The 19836-nt window shown below is 35.1% G+C and overlaps 1 protein-coding gene across 1 annotated transcript in view; it reads left to right on the top strand.

The window, feature by feature from the left end:
- Positions 1–5283: 5283 nt before the first annotated feature.
- Positions 5284–19836, top strand: part of LOC101737965 (rab11 family-interacting protein 4) — a 102282-nt gene continuing 87729 nt past the window's right edge. The window contains exon 1 of the mRNA XM_012695034.4: positions 5284–5819. The gene's annotated coding sequence lies outside the window, so the exon portion shown is untranslated. The remainder of the gene's footprint in view (positions 5820–19836) is intronic.

Raw genomic sequence — 19836 nt, 5'->3', positions numbered from 1 at the left:
GTACTTAGACCACGTGAGCCGTGAAAGTTAGTGCCACAATTTTCATAATAACTTTTTTTAACTGAAAAAAAAAAAACAGTTACACTTCTTTCCATTTTAAGATCATAGGGCATATTGCGAGCCCGCTCAGATACTACCCTCCGTTATACCATGAAGAACTTATGTGTTCTAATTCATAGAGGACAAAAATTGTACCATTTCAATTGAGATTTCAAATACTTATACTTAGTCTGGCCAAAATACTGTTACAATTAAAAATAAACAAAATATTATATTTGAATTTGGAATCTGTCATTTTTATATGATTGCTCATTGATTTTCTCATTTTGGCGCCAATACATTGTACAAAATATTTTGCGATATTAAAATGGAGTGGGGTGATAAAGAGAACCGAATCGCTGTGATTCCATTACACAAAGTAGCTATGGAGCCAAATGCAATTTTTAAAACTCTCCATACGCTTGGTATTAGTAAAATGTTTGTGTACCGGGCTATTAATAGGTGCAATGAGACCTCCTCTCTTTATGACATAAAAAGATCTGGCTGTCCACGTAGTGTTCGTACGAAAAAGGTGGTCAAAGCAGTAAGGGAAAGAATTCGAAGAAATCCTGTCCGAAAGCAAAAGATTTTATTTCGGGAGATGAAGATAGCACCTAGAACCATGTCGCGTATTTTAAAAGATGACTTAGGACTTGCAGCCTATAAGAGACGTACTGGTCATTTCTTAACTGATAATTTTAAAGAGAGTAGGGTGGTAAAATCGAAACAACTACTGAAGCGGTACGCAAAGGGAGGTCATAGAAAAATTTTGTTTACGGATGAGAAATTTTTTACAATTGAGCAACATTTTAACAAACAAAATGACCGTATTTATGCTCAAAGCTCTAAGGAAACTTCCCAATTAGTCGACAGAGTGCAACGTGGGCACTATCCGACTTCAGTGATGGTTTGGTGGGGTATTAGCTATGAAGGAGTGACTGAGCCATACTTTTGTGAAAAAGGTATCAAAACTATACTGAGATTTTAGAACTTATATCTCAGGGTGGGTGGCGCATTTACGTTGTAGATGTCTATGGGCTCCAGTAACCACTTAACACCAGGTGGGCTGTGAGCTCGTCCATCGATCTAAGCAATAAAAAAAAACATCGGCACAAGTGTATCAAGATACCATTCTTGAGAAGGTAGTGAAGCCTCTTAACAACACCATGTTCAATAATCAAGAATGGTCCTTCCAGCAAGACTCGGCGCCAGGTCATAAAGCTTGGTCTACACAGTCTTGCTTGGAAACGAACGTTTCGAACTGCATCAGAGCTGAAGACTGGCCGTCGTCTAGTCCCGATCTTAATCCGCTGGATTATGATTTATGGTCAGTTTTAGAGAGTACGGCTTGCTCTAAACGCCATGATAATTTGGAGTCCCCGAAACAATCCGTACGATTGGCAGTGAAAATTTTTCCCATGGAAATAGTGCGTGCTTCTATTGATAACTGGCCTCAACGTTTATAGGACTGTTTCGCAGCCAATGGAGACCACTTCGAATAAACTTTTTATACTTTAAATTGTTTTATATTTATGTATTAAACTAACACACTGTAAAAGTAATAAATGTTATTTACGATTATTATTTTTTTATTTTTAATTGTAACAGTATTTATGGCCAGACTAAGTATATTGGTCAAGTTGGCGGGATTGGATTTACCCTGCCTAATTCTGGATGAAGTGTCTAGATGTATTGTGTGTAAGTGTTGAATCGGTTAAAGTTGTCGTGGACTAAAGGGCAAGACGCCTGGTGCATTCGTATGGAGCGATGCAACAATGCCGGTGTTCGAATCCGCAGGCAAGTACCATTTTTTTCTAATGAAATACGTTCTTAACAATTGTTCACGAATGATCTCGACAATGAAAGAATAACATCATATAATATAAATCAAACCCGCAAAAAATATAATTTGCGTAATTAATGGTAGTAAGACGTGCTGTGAGCTCGCACGAGAAGGTACCAGCACCCTGTATATTTCGGCCGTGAAGGAGTAATACCTTTTAACTTGAAGGTGGGACAGTCGTTCTACTGTAAAACTGAGACTTTGAACCCATGTCTCAAGATAAGTGGCTGCATTTGCGTTATTGATGTCTATGGGCTCCGGTAATCACTTAATACGAAGTGGGCCTTGAGCTCGTCCACCCATCTAAGCAATAAATAATAAAAAACAGCTCCTATTTGAAAACATGCTTTCTTAAAAAGGGCTGAGGAGTAATAGGGACCTACAAAGATCAAAAGATATTCGGTGTTGTCATGATAGTAGTAATACGAAGACCACTTAACTGTATCTAGGTTAATGCCCGTTTACTTCCTCTTGTAATGAAAATAAATAGTTATTTGTGTGTTTGTGTGTTATTTGTTAACGTTAAAAAACTCGCACTAAGCACACTGAATCAGCCTTCTACTATCGACCTCTGTATTACAATTTACGATTGAGAAATGAACGTACTGAATGCATCGCTTCTACCTAATGTCTGTTAGTCGTAACATTTTAATAAACACATAAATGGAGTAAGAGTTTATGGTAAGGTAAGGTAATAAGCATTGAAACCGTGCTGTCACAATTTTTAGGTCTTTTTTGTTCAAATATAATTTCCACAAAATAGAAAAAAAAAAGTGAGCATAAGCATTTAAGAGTTAGCGTTAGGCAGATAATTTCGAAGAGTAGACTGCATGCTCATGGTGTTGATATCTGTGGACGACGGTATCATTTTCAACCAGTGTGCTTAGTGCGAGTTTTTTAACGTTCTCGATAACGTAAAAGTTAGTTCACATTTGTATGGAATGGGATCGTTTGCGTACGTTTGCCGCTAGGGGCGCTGTTCCAACTGCATACAAAATTGGCTTAACTTTTACGTTATCGAGAACGTTAAAAAACTCGCACTAAGCACACTGATGACAAAAGAACATTTTCATTCGTTACTAAAAGTATCATACCCCTGAAATGAAGCGAAAACTAAGAAGCATAAAAGAAATAATTATAAAGCTGTCAGGCGTTACACACTTAATATGCATTTTAATATTTTTTATAATTTTCGCTATTTTTTTATGGTCCATCTAAGAATACGAGCATAGGATCCACTTGATGATGAGTAGCTACGTCATAGACGTCAGCAATGCAGAACCAAGCCGCTGCTAACCGTAATTAAAATTTAGTACTTTTATGATGTATTTCCTAAATTTCGATTGCATTTTTCGCCCCGTCCCGAACTAAGATATTCGTGTTCGTAATATTATGCGCAGCTCTCAAATGTCGACATAATGTATTGCATATAATAAAATATAAATAAACACAAGCAGCATTAATATGTAAAAGTAGTCTTCATTTTTTTTATGCGTTTTTATTAACAATGAAGTGTAGTCCACTTAATGGTGGAGATGGTTGGAAAGGAAGGATTAGTGGTGGCACGAAGGCTTTTCTAGTTTATCCTGGACAAGTGAGTGAGCACGGGCTCAGACAGGAAGAGCGGAATTTGCTCACAGTTAGCCGAACGTCTCCGAAGGTGACCTAACACCTCAAGAGAAGAGAAATGCCTCGAGAATCTCAGCGAACTGGTATTATGGGTTATTTTTCACATCTAACTCTTCGACGGGCTTGAGGAGTATGGTCTCTATGCCTGCTCCTAATGTTGGAGCTGCAGGCATCTAGCAAATGTCTTAGTAGATCGGGTGAGTCTAGGTTGTGTCTAGGGCGTCGACGATAATTGGCTCCTACTCCTGAGTGAACCGGTTTCTGGGAGTATCCAGCGAGGACGACTATGAGGCAGTTATTGTTATGCATCGCTTTATCGGAGTACCGTTCTGATGCTGACTTCAAGTTTCCGATGGATTCGAGGTGTAAAACGTCGTGAAGATACAACGTACCTCACAAACCATGGCGCTCCGACGGTATATCCTGCAAAAACGTAATTGAAGGAAGCTAAACGGCTATCGGGGCCGAGAGACGAGAGGCGTTTGCCGCTAGAAGCGCTGTTCTAACTGCATACAAATTTGAGTTAACTTTTACGCGATCGAGAAGGTTAAAAAACGCGCACTAAGCACACAGAACTTACCGAACAGACAGTACGCGAAAGCATTTAAATATTTTTACAAACATTATGTATAGGTAGGTTATTATATCAGAAGATAGAAGAAAACTAAAATTATAAGATTTTTATTACAACTTAATAATATTGATTTTTAAATTCAGAAGAGTCACTATTTAATTTAATATTAATCAACGCTAATTGAAAAGATGGCTGAAGATGAATAAAAACCTTTTTTTCTTTATTGTTGAAAAAAAATGGCGCGCGGTCCACGTTTAATATTTGAAATCCTTAATTTTCTTTCCGAATTTTATCCTTTTAAATCATAATACCCATTGAAATTAATTTAAATGGTACATTAGTTAATAAGATCTCTGTCTAAAAATAATTTAACAAAGTCATCGTCAGAATGTTCAACTATGTACAAGCCACATAGTGACAGAATGCTTTAAATTCTTTCTCCTAATATAACCTCCCTAATCTACAACAAACAGTCCTTTTCAAACATGGGGAAAACAACCTGTTGCAACACTTGCAGCGTAATCCCTACCGTAAACAACTTTTTAAGTCTTATTCAAATTAAAAAAACAGCTGCAGCAAATGTACAGTGGTAAAAAATTTGAACTAAGTAAAAATGCTTTTTGATAAATTTATCAATAATCGAAAGTGATCACAGAACAATATTATTATGGTTTCGAAAACAGGTTTTTAAATATGGTAAAGGTAATATGCGTGCGTTGAGGGGCGCGGGGGGAGCCCGTGCCAGGTAATAGGAGGTACGGCACATTGCGACGAATTGGCTGCGGAGTGGACATTAATACAATTTTATTTTACTACACGACAGATTACGAAACAAATTCTAACTATTTTTTTATTTTATTTAAGATATATAAAGTATGTGTAACTGTTTGTTTGTTTGTAAATGGAATAAAAACTGGACGGTATAGAAAAGTAGCATTTCATAAATAAAGTTAATCATTATTTAAAGAACAATATATATCCACAGCCTGTTTTCACCATCCTATTTATTTTTGCCACTAAAGAAATATAAGTTTCTTCTTAGAAGATAGAGTAGCTATTATTCCACTGTTTAATGCTAATGGGATTTCAGTCAAATGCTTCAAGGTATGCAGTACTGAATAGTCTCTTGGATTTACAGTTACCGTTTTGATCGTTATGTTAGCTCCAGCTACGTCGGTAAAAATTAAGTATATCCAATAAAAATTAGAATAATTTAATTTAAGGAAAGCCGTTTAACTTTAATAATAACATTAATATTAATAGATTCGTCTCCCTATTAACTGCCTAAACAACTGCTTTAAATAACTTTCATGCAAATGATTATCTCAAGATAATTTCATGATTAAGTTACGATATTAAAATATTTTAGTGTGAAAGTGGAGTGTTAGGCGTTGTTCGAGGTAGCGGTCGTCCCTCCACGTCACAGTGTATCTCTCTCACACCGCATCTCGTTGTCTCTCTCCCGCGTCGCATTCAGTCTCCGCGGAACACTGTCCTTAAGCACAAGTGTACCGATTCGCTGTGCCATACTTCGTAAATAGAACCTGTTTGGTGAAATCTGAAACGAAATTCAATACATGTTAATATATTAAAAAACAATTACATATGTAATTTGTGTGCTGTGTGATTTGTTAAGTGTTTCTTCTGTATTGTGTGTTTGCAGTCCTTGAGTTGGAGGCTTTATAGGTGACAGTCGTACAGTCTCTTCTTTTTCTACGATTGTTTGTGGTCAAGGTATGTAACTTTTATAAGCGCATAAAAAAGAAACATCAAAAACGCGTTAGCTCGAGCTCTACGTAGAGTTCATTTCAGTGTTTATTTGTTAGATCTTGTCTATCCGAACAGAATTTAATCTCTAAGAAAATAATCTTATAAGCTATAATCGCTCTATTGTAGTGCAACTCTGTGACTCTACCAAGAGTTGTTATTGATTGTGGACTACAAGTTTTACTGTCTTTTATGTTACAAGAACAAAGCGTCAACGTCTCTTTCATTATAGTTTTACGATTTTAACCAATTGTTGTTTCGTGTTCTTAGAAGTAAGTGTTTGTTGACCTACCTACCTACGGACCTACCTACACACGCGCATTCGACTAATAAACTTTTGTGATAATCTTTAAAAAAATCCACATTAATGATGAATGAATTTCTTGACAATTGTTTAACCGTTGTTTCGATTCGTCCGTTTTAATTTAACCATTAAAAAATGTCTATCAATTTTGGTACTGTTGTGTAAAACTTAAAATTAAATTCAGAAACAGAATTTTGAACTATTCGTGTAAAACAAAAAGGTGCCGTCAGTGCAATCGTGGTGTACGTGTTATAAAACGTGTTTAGAAACGGCGCCAAACGAAGCGCTTAGAAAAATGTTAATGCATTGCAATCGATTTATCTGCAACATAGCATTATTTAGCTTTGCCACCTTTGCATGTTCGTTCCCTTTATTTTCTTATTCTGTGTTCTATTTTATGCATTTATTTTCATAATATTTGATTAATTTCATATAGATGAAGACGAGTTGCACCTAGTGTTAATTCGTTAACGGAACTCAGAAGAATCACAAAGACATAAGATTGAAGTTTCGGATGTGTGAGGTTTGTTCACACTACTGAAATGCAGGATTGTGTTGCGACAGATGTAAGCGGGAAAATTGAACATATCAGAAAAAAAAAATGTATATTCCTTCGCATATCACACAAACATATGTAGTAATGTAATATATGTAATAGAAATTCCGAAGGAAATGGAAGCTGGTGGTACAATGAGCGAAGGGCCTTCAGGAACACGACCTTCAGCAATGAAGTATGCGAAGTATAAAGTATATGAATCTAAGAAGAAGATATATAATAGATGGACAAAACATTTTGTATTTAGAAAGTAGTGTTTAGACCTAAAAATTGGTACTTGTGTACGGAATAGTAATTCCCATAAATGAAAACTTCGTGTTAAATAGAATATTAATAATGAAAAAATAGATCGCGGCTGAAAACCGGACGCACACTTTATTGCTACAAAAATTGCAGTAAGAAAATATTTGGGATGAGTCGTCGTTGATTATATTATTATCTAGTTTCTTGATACTAGTTCGTGAAGTTATAATCGGGTGTAGTATAAACGTTAGGAGAAAGAACGAATTTTTTTTTGTAGAGTTGTGTAATTTATCTAAATAACCTTTATTACGAGTACAGAATATAGTGAGTGGAACCGTCGCTCATAGACTTAGGGCCACCAGTCAAGTTGGCGCCTTCTTATGCCTATTAACACTAGTAATACCAAAACTTACCGGTACCTATTTCTACCATAGCGGGTACCTATACGACGAGTATTACTCAATAAACAAAATAAAAGAAAAAAATACGTAGTATCAAAACTGTAGATTAATTTGTAAGAAAAAGTCATCGTTATGTTATGATCAGTGTTAAAAAAAATGCACACCCTGAAAAAAATGATTCATCGTTATAATTGTAAAATTTAACGTTCTTGCAAATCTATAAAATAATTAGAAAAATATTCGTTACATGTAGTTAAAAAATTTGGAATGATGCCAGATTGATCTTGTAATTTGAGCTACACAACGATTTTCGTGCTTTAATTGTATGCAATTGCTACAATATGTATGAACATATACATACGTATATTGATGTTTTGACAAAAACGAACGTTTTGTAATCTTTAAAATTTTATAAACTCACCTCTTAGTATCGGTGAATGCAGTTCTGCGGTTGACTCATGCTGTAGGCTTGTAAATGATGTCATTAGCTAGGTAGGCAGAATGTTCGCTTTCAAGTTATAAAGTCACAGCATAATTATTTTTAAAAACGTTGACAAAACACAATATGTTCAATTTTATTGGTTATTCACATTCGAATAATCTGTAATCTGACGCAACTTTATGGAATTATTCGATAAAATTTCAGAACTACAATACCAAATTAAGTCTTCGAATACATAATGTTTTTATGTTTTGCCTACTTATTACTAGTAACCTCGAGGGGTTGTTCTGGCTTTATCCAACGTGTAGACGAGATCACGGGGCTCAGCCTGGGAGACTTCGCTAAGATTCGCCTTTGCAAGAGCTGTACTTCGCTGAATCTACTACCGGATCGGAATCGCGACCTGATGAGAAGATCCGGCCGAATACTGTAACTATACTTGAGACCTTAGAACTTATATCTCAAGGTGGGTGGCGCATTTACGTTGTGGATGTCTATGGGCTCCAGTAACCACTTAACACCAGGTGGGCTGTGAGCTCGTCCACCCATCTAAGCAATAAAAATACATAAAATAAAAATAAAAACATAAAACTAACACCCTTCTATTTAACTTAATGTACAAAGACTTTCGATGGCTTTTCTTTTTTCTGAATCGCGAAACGAAAGACACAGGGATTTGACCAAAATGAAAATCAATTAATAATGTGCGTGGCTTAGTAGAAAATTTGAATAGAGAATTTTAGCCGATCCTAAAATTCGAATGCTATTGCCGACGGCAAATGAGGTTTTATTTGCTTTTCGGAAGTTCGACACAGCGAAAGTGTTACATTCCACATGCGTTCAAATACCAGTCGCAGTAATAACTTCAGTACTTATCCTTATCTATGCGTTTAAGTGAACACTGGCGCGACTGCTACCACTCCTCATGCTTTTCACCTTGCTTCGTCTCTACGCAACGCTCTATTCTTTTCCCTATCTTAGTGGAAAACTTCACAGCTCACCTTGTCCTGATTGGTTACCGGAGACCGTAAAGATTTTGATATGACAATACCTGTTTTAATGTAATGTCCACAACGATTAATTGCGTCTAAATTCATCATTTGAACCAATTAAATCGCTGGTCGCATATGCTAAAAGTATCATACTAGTACATATATACTTTGCTACCTTTAGTTCTTATTTAATGAACAAATAAAAAGCGTTATAACATTTTTAATTTCTAACAAGCCAAAGTGTTTGAATATCAGCTTTCAAACATTTAGAAACCAGCGTATAAGACAAAAACGGGGCACTCATTAAAAATAGGGTTTCGACTAATTTGAATCTGTACTAAAATCAGCATAGTTTATGATATTATTTTAACAGTAAAATGTATAATTCACATCTTACAACAAAAGACATGCCCCGCCACTTATCTAGGTTACGGAAAGTCACGCAAACATTGTATTAAAACCCAATAAAATTTACGTTTCATGAGCACTATACTTAACGTATTTAATAAAATGCAGAGTTTGTTTTTGACGTATGTACTTCTACTTGTATAATTGCATGGTTTTACGTTATTCCTAATTTCTTCCTAAAAATTCCTCGCATACCTGTGTATGAAGTTTTATATTATAATGCTTTTGTTTTTACTGGTAGTAAGGAGTTTTGTGAGCCCACACAGTTTGGAACCACAACCCTGCTTTCCGCGAAACACAAAAACGTGCGGACGGCGGGACAGTTACAATCAAACTGATGTCAACGTGGGTGGCGACATTCACGTGAGGTCTATGGGGCTCCACTTGGCTCCAGGTGTCCTGCAAGCTCGTCAACTCGACTACGCAATAAAAAAACCCGATCAGCTGTAGCGTGACTATGTTTTGAATTAATTGCATTGATAGAATTAGCTATCAACTCTATCAGAGTTTCGTCTAAGAGTAAGAGCTAATATACAACAAATTTCACACATCACGTCATGTTCGATACACCGTGATGCCACTCAGTCTTCCGCATAGTCTAACTTCAACTTTGGTGTACGGAATTACGCGCCACTTTTTCAGCTTAAAGTTCACTTGTGCCTGGCGAAATGCAATTCTTGGTTTCATTTAGATGTTTTTTTTCTCCTGAACAGATTGAAAACCGATTCTAATGGCGCTCCTAAGAGCATTATCCATTACTTATAGACATATACAATGTATCCTGCCTTTACTGCCATCGTTGTACGGCTCTTTCGTAACTAAAAATCCAATTCTAAGAGCAGTATCCATGTTACGCTGTGACTCAGAATGGGTTATCAATTTTTGCTGCTAACTACTAGTGATTTCCCTAAACAGGACTCAGATCTGTGTGTAAGATTTGGCCTAAACAAACATTTCTAGGTAAATGAAAGATTGTAAAAAGATGTGTATTTTAAACACACAAAAAATTTCTAATCACACATTCGCTTCACTTCGGTAAAGCGGTACGACACGAGAATCCTCTCATCTTGGCCGCCGGAATCTAATAGCCGATCCTGCGGACCAAATGGTAAACAGTCGACGTCGCCCAAAACACGTCATTTCGGCCCTCCCGGTCCACTAACGGTGCTTTTAGGTACCCCAACCACCGGTCATCGTTCTCGTCGAACCCGTCGCTTGCGATGAAGGGCTCGGCGAGTAAATTAACTCACAGACACAGCCCACTGAGCTTCTCGCTGGATCTTCTCAGTGGGTCGCGTTTCCGATTCGGTAGTAGATTCTGCGAAGCACGGCTCTTGCTAGGGTTCGTGTTAACAACATCGTCAGGTTTGAGCCCCGTGAGCTCACCTACTAGTTACTATACTTTATATAGCTGAAATGGTCTCTCAGACCATCAGCTTAGGTAGAAAAAAAATAGGAACCAGCGAACAACTTTTGATAGAAACATATATTTTAAATATGATTAGGCGAAAAAGGGATATCTCGGCTTATCGTGCTATGACGATGCGACATTACATTAACAACAATAAACCATCAGTTTTCACAACTAAGTGCGACTAATATAACTTAAGCTCCCATTAGTGGATTAGTAATCGTTTTCGTTGTTCTAGAATTATTTTGTTTTCATGAACGTGATTTTCGTGTACTCGTATAAATCGATGTCAACATGTCGGTGTTCAAATCCCGCATTCCAATAGTACCAATTGTTCTAAGGAAACACGTACTTTACACGCAATTGGTGCAGCATAAATATTGTATCTATGAAGTTGAGGGGGTAAGCTCGTCCAATGAAATTATGCAATAAATAATTAGAGGCCATTGAATTTTTTTTTTATTGCTCTTGTATGCAGACAAACATATGGCCCACCTGACCTCACTTACCATAAAGTGCGAAGCGTAATTAAAAAATAAATAAATAAAAGAACAAGCGTTACTAGCAAACCAAACTCAATTAAATTTATTATGAATCCTATCGATTCTGGTCAGCAAAGTGATGAAGATATTATATTGTCAACGATTCATGATGTATTTGAAATATTTAAAATTAAAAGATTTGGTCAAAAATAAGGTGAAAAATTACAGATCAGGCTAATAAAACACGATAATTAGAACAAGCACCACCTTCGTAATTACTCAGTACTTACTACTCTTACTTCTTCCGTTTCAACCAAATTTATTTTCCCTTTGTAGACAGACGAGCATACCACTTAATGGTGAGTGGTTACCGTCGTTTCAAAGTCATTCAGCTTATTTCTAATTAAGACGAGTCAGTTTTATAGAAAACATGTATTTTGCTTGTAAAATTAACGACGATTCATTGAAGCCGCCATAAAAACTCGGTCGACATCCCGGATGTAACGGCACTGATCGATTCACTCGAGCCATCGTCACAATATCACATTGTTCTAAGTTGAATGAACACGAGAATAGAGAATAGTAAAACTTGATAGAATTATCTACATAGTATTTGTCGTTCTTGAGCATGAAATTAAATCTCTCATAAATTAAATGTTTTTAAACATTTTAAATTTGATTTTCGTTTGCCTATTTATTGTTAGCTTTTTATGAGAAAAAAAAATCCTTTAACACGCGAATGACCAGTACCTAAGTAAATGACTTTGCGGATTTATTTCAAGGAACTACAAGTTGCATTAAAAAAATATTTTTAAATACAAATCCCAAACTTAAAACACGCGACCTTATTTTTATTTAAAACGAACGACATTTAAAACCGATTCGCCCACACGAAATCACGTCATCATAAACATCCCAAAAGAGTATTTCAACGTAATTTCACGTGATTCGAATGTGTTGAAAAACACGAGCTCATCTCGTTTCAGAATGGAACGATGTTTATAAACTTGAGTGCGGGTTTACAAAACTGATTTTCAATGGCCGAACGCGCATTACGTTCCGTATGTTTATACATACGCTTTTACACGTCATTAAACTTGTCCAATCATTCTATGTAGTTTTATGATAGTTCATTCATTTGAAAGTACTAGTGGTCCCGCAGTACATAGTCGAAATTCGACTATAATTAATTGAAATTATAAGTTTGTTCTTACTGGTGGTAGGACATCTTGTGAGTTCGCACGGGTAGGTACCACCACCCTGCCTATTTCTGCCGTGAAGCAGTAATGCGTTTCGGTTTGAAGGGTGGGGCAGCCGTTGTAACTATATTTAAGACCTTAGAACTTATATCTCAAGGTGAGTGGTGCATTTACGTTGTAGATGTCTATGGGCTCCAGTAACTACTTAACATCAGGTGGGCTATGAGCTCGTCCACCCATCTAAGCATTAAAAAAAATATATATTATAGTTCTATTGTCAAAGACATTAATACTTTATAATCACAGATTTCGTCAAGACTGCACTATACACAATTAAACAATATTATCCTATTCTCAATTTGACCACAGACTATATAATATAAGCAACAAAAGTTTGACAATGAACATAGAGTATACATATGTGTGTGTGTGTGTGTGTGTATGTGTGTGAAATACATGGTAGTTGTGTAATGTTTTTTTATTGATTTAATATATTATTAATGCATAATTTAAAAAAATATTAGCATTCTGCACTCCTTCACTATATTCTCTATAAGTGTGGGAAATTTCATACTCCTCCGACCGCGAAATTTTCGTAAAAATGGGTACAAAGTTTTTGCTTCACGTATTAATATATAAATTCATAACTAATGAAACAAGGTCATGCTCCGCAATAACTGTCGCTAATTGTACGAAAATCGCACGCCACCTACCTTACGTTGCTGAGAACTTCCTTGAAATGCCAATAACAACTATACGAAGTTCTGTTACAATTGGACCACCATATACTAGATGGGAAGATGATATAAAGAAAGTGGCAACTACAAATTGGATGAAAATTGCGCAATCCAGAGAAGATTGGCTATCCTTGGAGGAGGCCTTTACCCGAGGAGGGGTTCTTGCAAGTGGGAAATAATACCTAATATTATACAACAGATACATTATTTAATTTTATTAGTTAAGAATTGCATTAATTTTTTGTTTTTGTCACTTTTTTATGTCACTAATACGAAATAAAAGGCTTTTTATTTATTTCTATTACAATTGGACGAATGGTTTAGGAACGCATAGCAGACAAACATTAATTTTATTTCTGTTTAATGATTAGTCGCAGTTCTATAGGATGGCGGTTAAAACTCTTTTAAGCTCTATATCCAGAAAGGTAGGTAATACATACAACGATATCAAAGAGGTGACGAATACATAACTTTTTGTACACATTTTTAAAGACAAGTAAACCAGTGCTTCTCGCGTAGCGTTTGCTTACTAAACATTCTTTCAAAAGCCGGTTTGAGAATTGAAGTTATTATGCAAACTAAACGATGGAACAACGTGACGGTATCATCCGTGACAAACTTGTAAGTTAAGACCCGTTGCAATTACCTAATTCAGTACTTTTACTACGTAGAGTTCACGCCTAAGACAGCTACCCACCAAAAAGTTTCGCAACCGCATATTGTATGAGTGTTGAAGATTACTTAATTAAGTCAATTTTTTTTTTCATGTTGTCTTTATCCTCGCCGTGCTTGATACCAACGATACTTTTTAAGCTTAAAACTATTCTTAGCTTAACCGAGCTCACCTGATCTGACATCGTTATTAAAGCCCAAAGCATCGCATTACACATTTAGAAAAATATTTTGAGACTTCAATTACAATTTTTTTCTAAAGTTATTTAAAGATTTAAAGATCACCAATTAGTCTAAAGGTAAATCGAAACGAATTAATATTGGCAAACTAATCTGTTTACAGAACTAGAGAAAGTATCTTGTGGTTTCACGATGTTTTCGATCGACTGTTCAACTGTTTATTTCGCAAACTCCTTGCTTTTAATTCGGCGAAACTATGTTTTATGGTCGTCTCGATTGATTTGCGAAGATAGATACTTCTTTCCATTCGAAATTCAAATTACGACCTAACTAACATTCAGGCTTGAAAGATTGATTTGCTACTAAGTCTTCATATTTTTTAAAAAACAAATGAGTCAGACATCAGTAAGACCAGTTTGAAGAAGAATTGCCATAGACAAACAACAACGGAAATTTAGAACATTGGAAATAGTCTTTGGCAAGCGGCATGCTTAAATTAAAATTGCTGCCATTTTTAGCAAATGAATAAATATTGCTTGATATTTAAAATGAACCTTATATGGTATCCAATAATCATAATAAAATAAAAAAATACAAGATCGAAGATATTTGTTAGAATTAAATAAAATATTCAATTGTTAGAAAACAATAATAATTTAATACATAGATTTGGAATAACTAACTACTAAACATAATCTAAATCTTTTACTAAGGTGATTAACGTCAATGTTCATTACCCACTGAAACATGTATGGGCATTTAATTTTAAACTATAAAAAGAAGGTGTTATTCAAAAATATCATAGAATTAAAGGTGCGAGCAAGACAAAAAGTAAGTTTATTTATTGTCCAAGGATATCGGTTTAAGATAACTCGATAGGGAAAGGTCAGGGAAGGTCACCCTCACGAATTCCCACGTCTGTCGTGTTCAGAAGCCGTATAAAAACTGTCGAGACCATTAATACTCCTTCCCCTAAACACTTTGTTAACTTCTCACAGAACGAAACGATGTGGAACGTTGAATGATCCACTTGAAGAGGGTGAACAAGGATATGATGCGACTAATCGTTATTTTATAAGATTAAAGCATTTTAATTTTTGTATTTTACGGCATCTTCACAAAAGCGGCAATTGAATATGGTGACGTAGAAATTTACAAAGATTCAAGTTGTTGAGGGGTTTTCACTTATAATAATTTATGATCTTTTCAGAGGGTCACGATTCCGACCCGGTGGTGGATTCAGCGAAGCACTGCTCTTTCAAGGGCTACTTAGTGTTAGCAAAGTCTCCAGACTGAGCCCCGTGAGCTGGTCTACAGGTCCGGTGAAACTAGCATAACCTCCCGAGGCTACTAGCAATATATAGGCAAAAAATTGTAGTATAAAATATTTACTCTAGTGTCGTCATTCAAATAGAATGCAAGGAAATACGTCTATATTGACCCTTATTTCCACTTAAAATTTTTAGCAAATGCTATAATTGTGTTACGTTCAATAATCCGCTCTATAGTTAATATTAAGTTGAATAAGTCTTCATCTCTCTTCAAGGCACGCTTTGTACTTGAAAATATGACAAAAACAAACCTTTTCTTTAGATTTTCTCTAGCTTTCTCTACATTATTCTACCAAGTTGTCGACTTACCTAAGAAAGGCTGATTTTTTGCGGTGCTAGCTATACTGATTTCTAAATTATACACAATATATTCTTCAATGACATAAGCATTAAACAGCCAGATGATTACAACGATTGAATTGCAATATGTTTCGATACGCGGCCTAATACACAAAACTGACAACGTATACTTTGATTAATAGGAAAGGGATCTGAGGCTTGTAGATAAAAAAATGGGAACATGAAGACACCAGTGATACGTACATACATATGCCTTTGTTATGAACAGTTCACGCTGTCGGTGAGAGCAGTTCGAAAGCTTTCTTCTAAGGTATTGTTGCTTTGATCGCAATAACGACCTAGAATGTAGGCAGCGATGTACATTGTAATAATAATCATCCATCAAAATTTAAGTGCGTTATAGATATAAATTGGTTTTTGTTTCATTCTAGCAATCAAGTTGTTTTTAACTTGTTAAAATTAATGCAGTAACAAAAGTAGGTATTACATTTAAAATATCTGTAGTAAAATTCAGATTAAAAAGTTTCTTAAACGCTTTCTATGAATCTAGGACGTGGTGTATATAATAAAGTCTTTAAACACGGATATCGGCATTGGAAGGAACCATAGTTTTCACTTGTGACGTCACAATGTACAACCTAGCTAAACGGCTTTGGTCAAATGACAATCCCGCCAATTATGTTAAACTTAAAATAAAAATATGTGAGACAAGTGCTTGGAGATTTCAAATATCTTTTTATCAAGGCATTTTTGCCACTGTAGGACGTGTCTGTTAAGGTCTATCACTCTTATGACTTAGTGATTATAAATCTTTGACACTAATTGTATCTTGTCTGTTTCGTTTTTGCCACAATGCAGTGCTATGTTCTAATTATACTAATAATTATAGTCTAACTCTCAGGGGGGATGTTAAAAAAGTGCGAAATGGAATATTCGGGATTAAAATAGAACAAAAGCAAACAGTTGAATTTGATCAACCTTTTTTTCTTTTACCATATAATTATTCCTTTGTCCATACCAAAAACACAGCCCGACTATATTCCACTTATTATCCGTTCTTATGTACCATGACAGAGAGAGAGAAAATTGAAGTCTTAATCGAAACTTACTTCACATCTCTGGACCGGATGGCAACCATCATCTATGAGGGAGATTTCAACATGGGTCTACGTATTGACATTATTTCTAACTACACCACATAGCTTTTACAACGTATAATGTTACTGAATTGGTGGTGATGGATTTTTATCACGCATTCAGAAAAAAATGAAATGACCATGCAGGTTTTAATGTATTTATTAAGCCACGTTATATATATTTTGTACCTATTAGGTACCAATTAATATCGATTAAATATTGATGCTGAAAAATGCCTCTTGTATCATCATACATCGTTTGTAGTTATATCCTTTGTCGTATCACTCTTGTCAGAGCGGTCGTGTTCGTCATTCAGTATTATTGCTGTGGACAGATATTATGCGCCTCACGAACAATCTCCACTCCTCCCAGTCTCATCGCGTGGAAGGTTGCCCATGCGATGGACCGACCTAGTCAAGTCGGCAGTTGGCGGCTGTTTGCATGAGTGTATCAGACTCACCATAAATGTAGTATATTCATGAATATTTACATAATCATTAAGACCAATGAAGGCCGTCACTTCAATAAACCACGTACCCTAATGGATTAATATGTTGTAATTGTGTCAAACAATCAAAATCGGTTCCGCACCATCGTGTAACTAACCTTTAATTGAATAATCACGTGGATGAATTTTCAAGTTTTTTTATTGCTTAGATGGGTGGAGGATCTCACAGCCCATCTGTTAAGGTGTTAAGTGGCTACTGGAGCCCATAGATATCTACAACGTAAATGCGCCACACACCTTGAGATATAAGTTCTAAGGTCTCAGTATAGTTACAACGGCTGGCCCACCCTTCAAACCGAAACGCATTATGCTTCACGGTAGAAATAGGCGGGGTGGTAGTACCTACCCGTGCGGACACACAGAGGTCCTACCACCAATAATAGGATACCAGTAATAATAGGATGAAAACAATATACTCGTTATCTGATATTCTAGCCATCTGGTAATAATTGGTTTCGTATATTTGAAATACAATTACACAGCAATAGTGGTGTTGTGGCGTATCGAATGATCATTCGACGCCCACATCTGACAAATACAAATCGATACCACGAGGGATGTATGCTAAATAAAAAAACAACAAAAATAAATACCGGAGTTACATTCAGATATTCACGGTTTTATTTAGGTTAGAAATAATAATGATCCTCATCATTATTATTTTTATCAATGAAGTAAGGTACTTGTGAATTTCACTAAAATTAAACTTGTTCAAGAATAAGGTAAAGTAATAAGTTTTTCATTTTATGTATCACCGTGAACATCTGCGATGGTGGCGTCGTATTGAATATTTAGAATGCTTAAAATGGTACCATTCTGCTCAGCCACTTGTATAAACATGTATCCACACTCTTTATTTTTCTCGCATCACTTTCCTTGAATTCGTTGGATTACTTATATCTGTATTTAAAATCACTTATTGATCCTAATTTGTCCTTCATAAAAGGAAAAGTAAATCACATAATAAGTTAAATGAATATGTAGTACGCTTTCACTATGATATATTGAGAAGAAGGTAAAGTTTCGTTTACCTGCACAAGTGGCAAGGACAAAATACTTTACAAAGAAAATTACTATACAATTAATAAAAATAGCGCACGCGTGGATAATGTTCGAATAAAACACAATAAAAACGTAATGTTTGTCAAGTACCGTGTACTGAGCTCATACATAGCTGCCGCCACCTGCGCAGTCTACATGCAATTAAATACAAGGTAAATTCATTATGTACTTGTGAACTGATAGGGTACACTTTTGTGTTCTTAATAAAAGTACTTTGAAGGCACTGTGTTTATTATTATAATTTTATTAATTAGCGTTTTAAACTTGTAACACTAACTTAAATCCATTTTCAAACAAGTGACATAACTTCGGCCTGTTATTACCTAGATTTGGTTGTATGAATCCTCTTTCCCTTGAAAATCATTGAAATATCAAAGAACCTTTTTAAATAACATAATTGTAGGTTACCTAATCTCGATTGCCATGACTATTTAAAGTAAACCATTGCCATACTGAAAAAAGAAAGAAGAAAAACTAAACAGAGCTAAAAGCTGAGGCAACCTAAGACCATAAAAATGGAAAGTCATTAACAATTCAATCCGAAATAAATGTTGCAACAATTCACATTAATATAGTCTGGTTTTGTACGTATTTTTATAACAAGGCGTTCGTTGTTATCATACAGTTATAGAATATCAGAAGTCTTAAATGCCCTAAGACAAGTTGGTCGCACTATCTTATCTAAAGCCTTGAGATACTAAGAACATCTAAAAATCAGTTAAAGTAACAGTTTATTCAGTCGCAAACTGTGTATGAATAAATTTCAGAATTTCAATACGAATCCTTACGTTACTTTTAGAATTAACTAAAGTTTCAATGCTTAGTAAAAGAAACTTCTTTTTATGTTATTATTGAGATGGTAATTATCCATACTATATATTTGATTAAAATGGGTTAGAATATCACAAATCTATACGATAAAATTTAAATGTATTAATTTATTGATAATTACAATATTTAATTAATTTAAAAAAATCACATACATATATAGCGGAAGTGTTTATAAATAAATATTTCAAGCGACTGATTTAAATAATGAACGCTGAAAGCTCATATCTATTTTAGTATAATTAGCTAAGATAGTTTTATAATAACGATGATAGCCGATGTCGGTGCACATCTTGCGAAAATCATTTACTACTATTTTAATTAATTTAATCAAAGGTCTTAAGAGCTCATTAAAATTAAATTATAGTAGAAATTAAAAATCGAAAATAGGGCGGCGGTCAATTAACCCGACCCCTCGGACATCTGTTGGAGAGTGGTACAGATATAATGAGGTTTGGATAAACTTGAAAATTCTGCAGTGATAGGATCTGGGTGCCCACCACTACGTTTTTACCAAAGAAAACTCTCTCAATGAACAGTAATGAGGTAAGCGATGAGAGGAGAAGGAGAAATTAAGAAGCGATAAAAATAGTACACGAAATCCCATCATTGTTAGCATTTAATTTTTTATTCTTTTTTGCCTTTAATACTTTTTTGTAACCTTAATCATCTTTTTAAAATGAAACGAAAAAATCTTTTTTATTTCCAAAAAGTTACAGTTTTCTATCACCAAATTTCAGATTACAATGAAAGTATTTAATAACAAAATTAGGTCAAAAATAAAGTTTTTT

Source organism: Bombyx mori, chromosome 11, assembly GCF_030269925.1.
Source record: "Bombyx mori chromosome 11, ASM3026992v2".
NCBI classification, from domain to species: domain Eukaryota; kingdom Metazoa; phylum Arthropoda; class Insecta; order Lepidoptera; family Bombycidae; genus Bombyx; species Bombyx mori.
The sequence above is the reverse complement of the archived record's forward strand: the minus strand, read 5'-3'. Positions and strand labels throughout refer to the sequence as shown.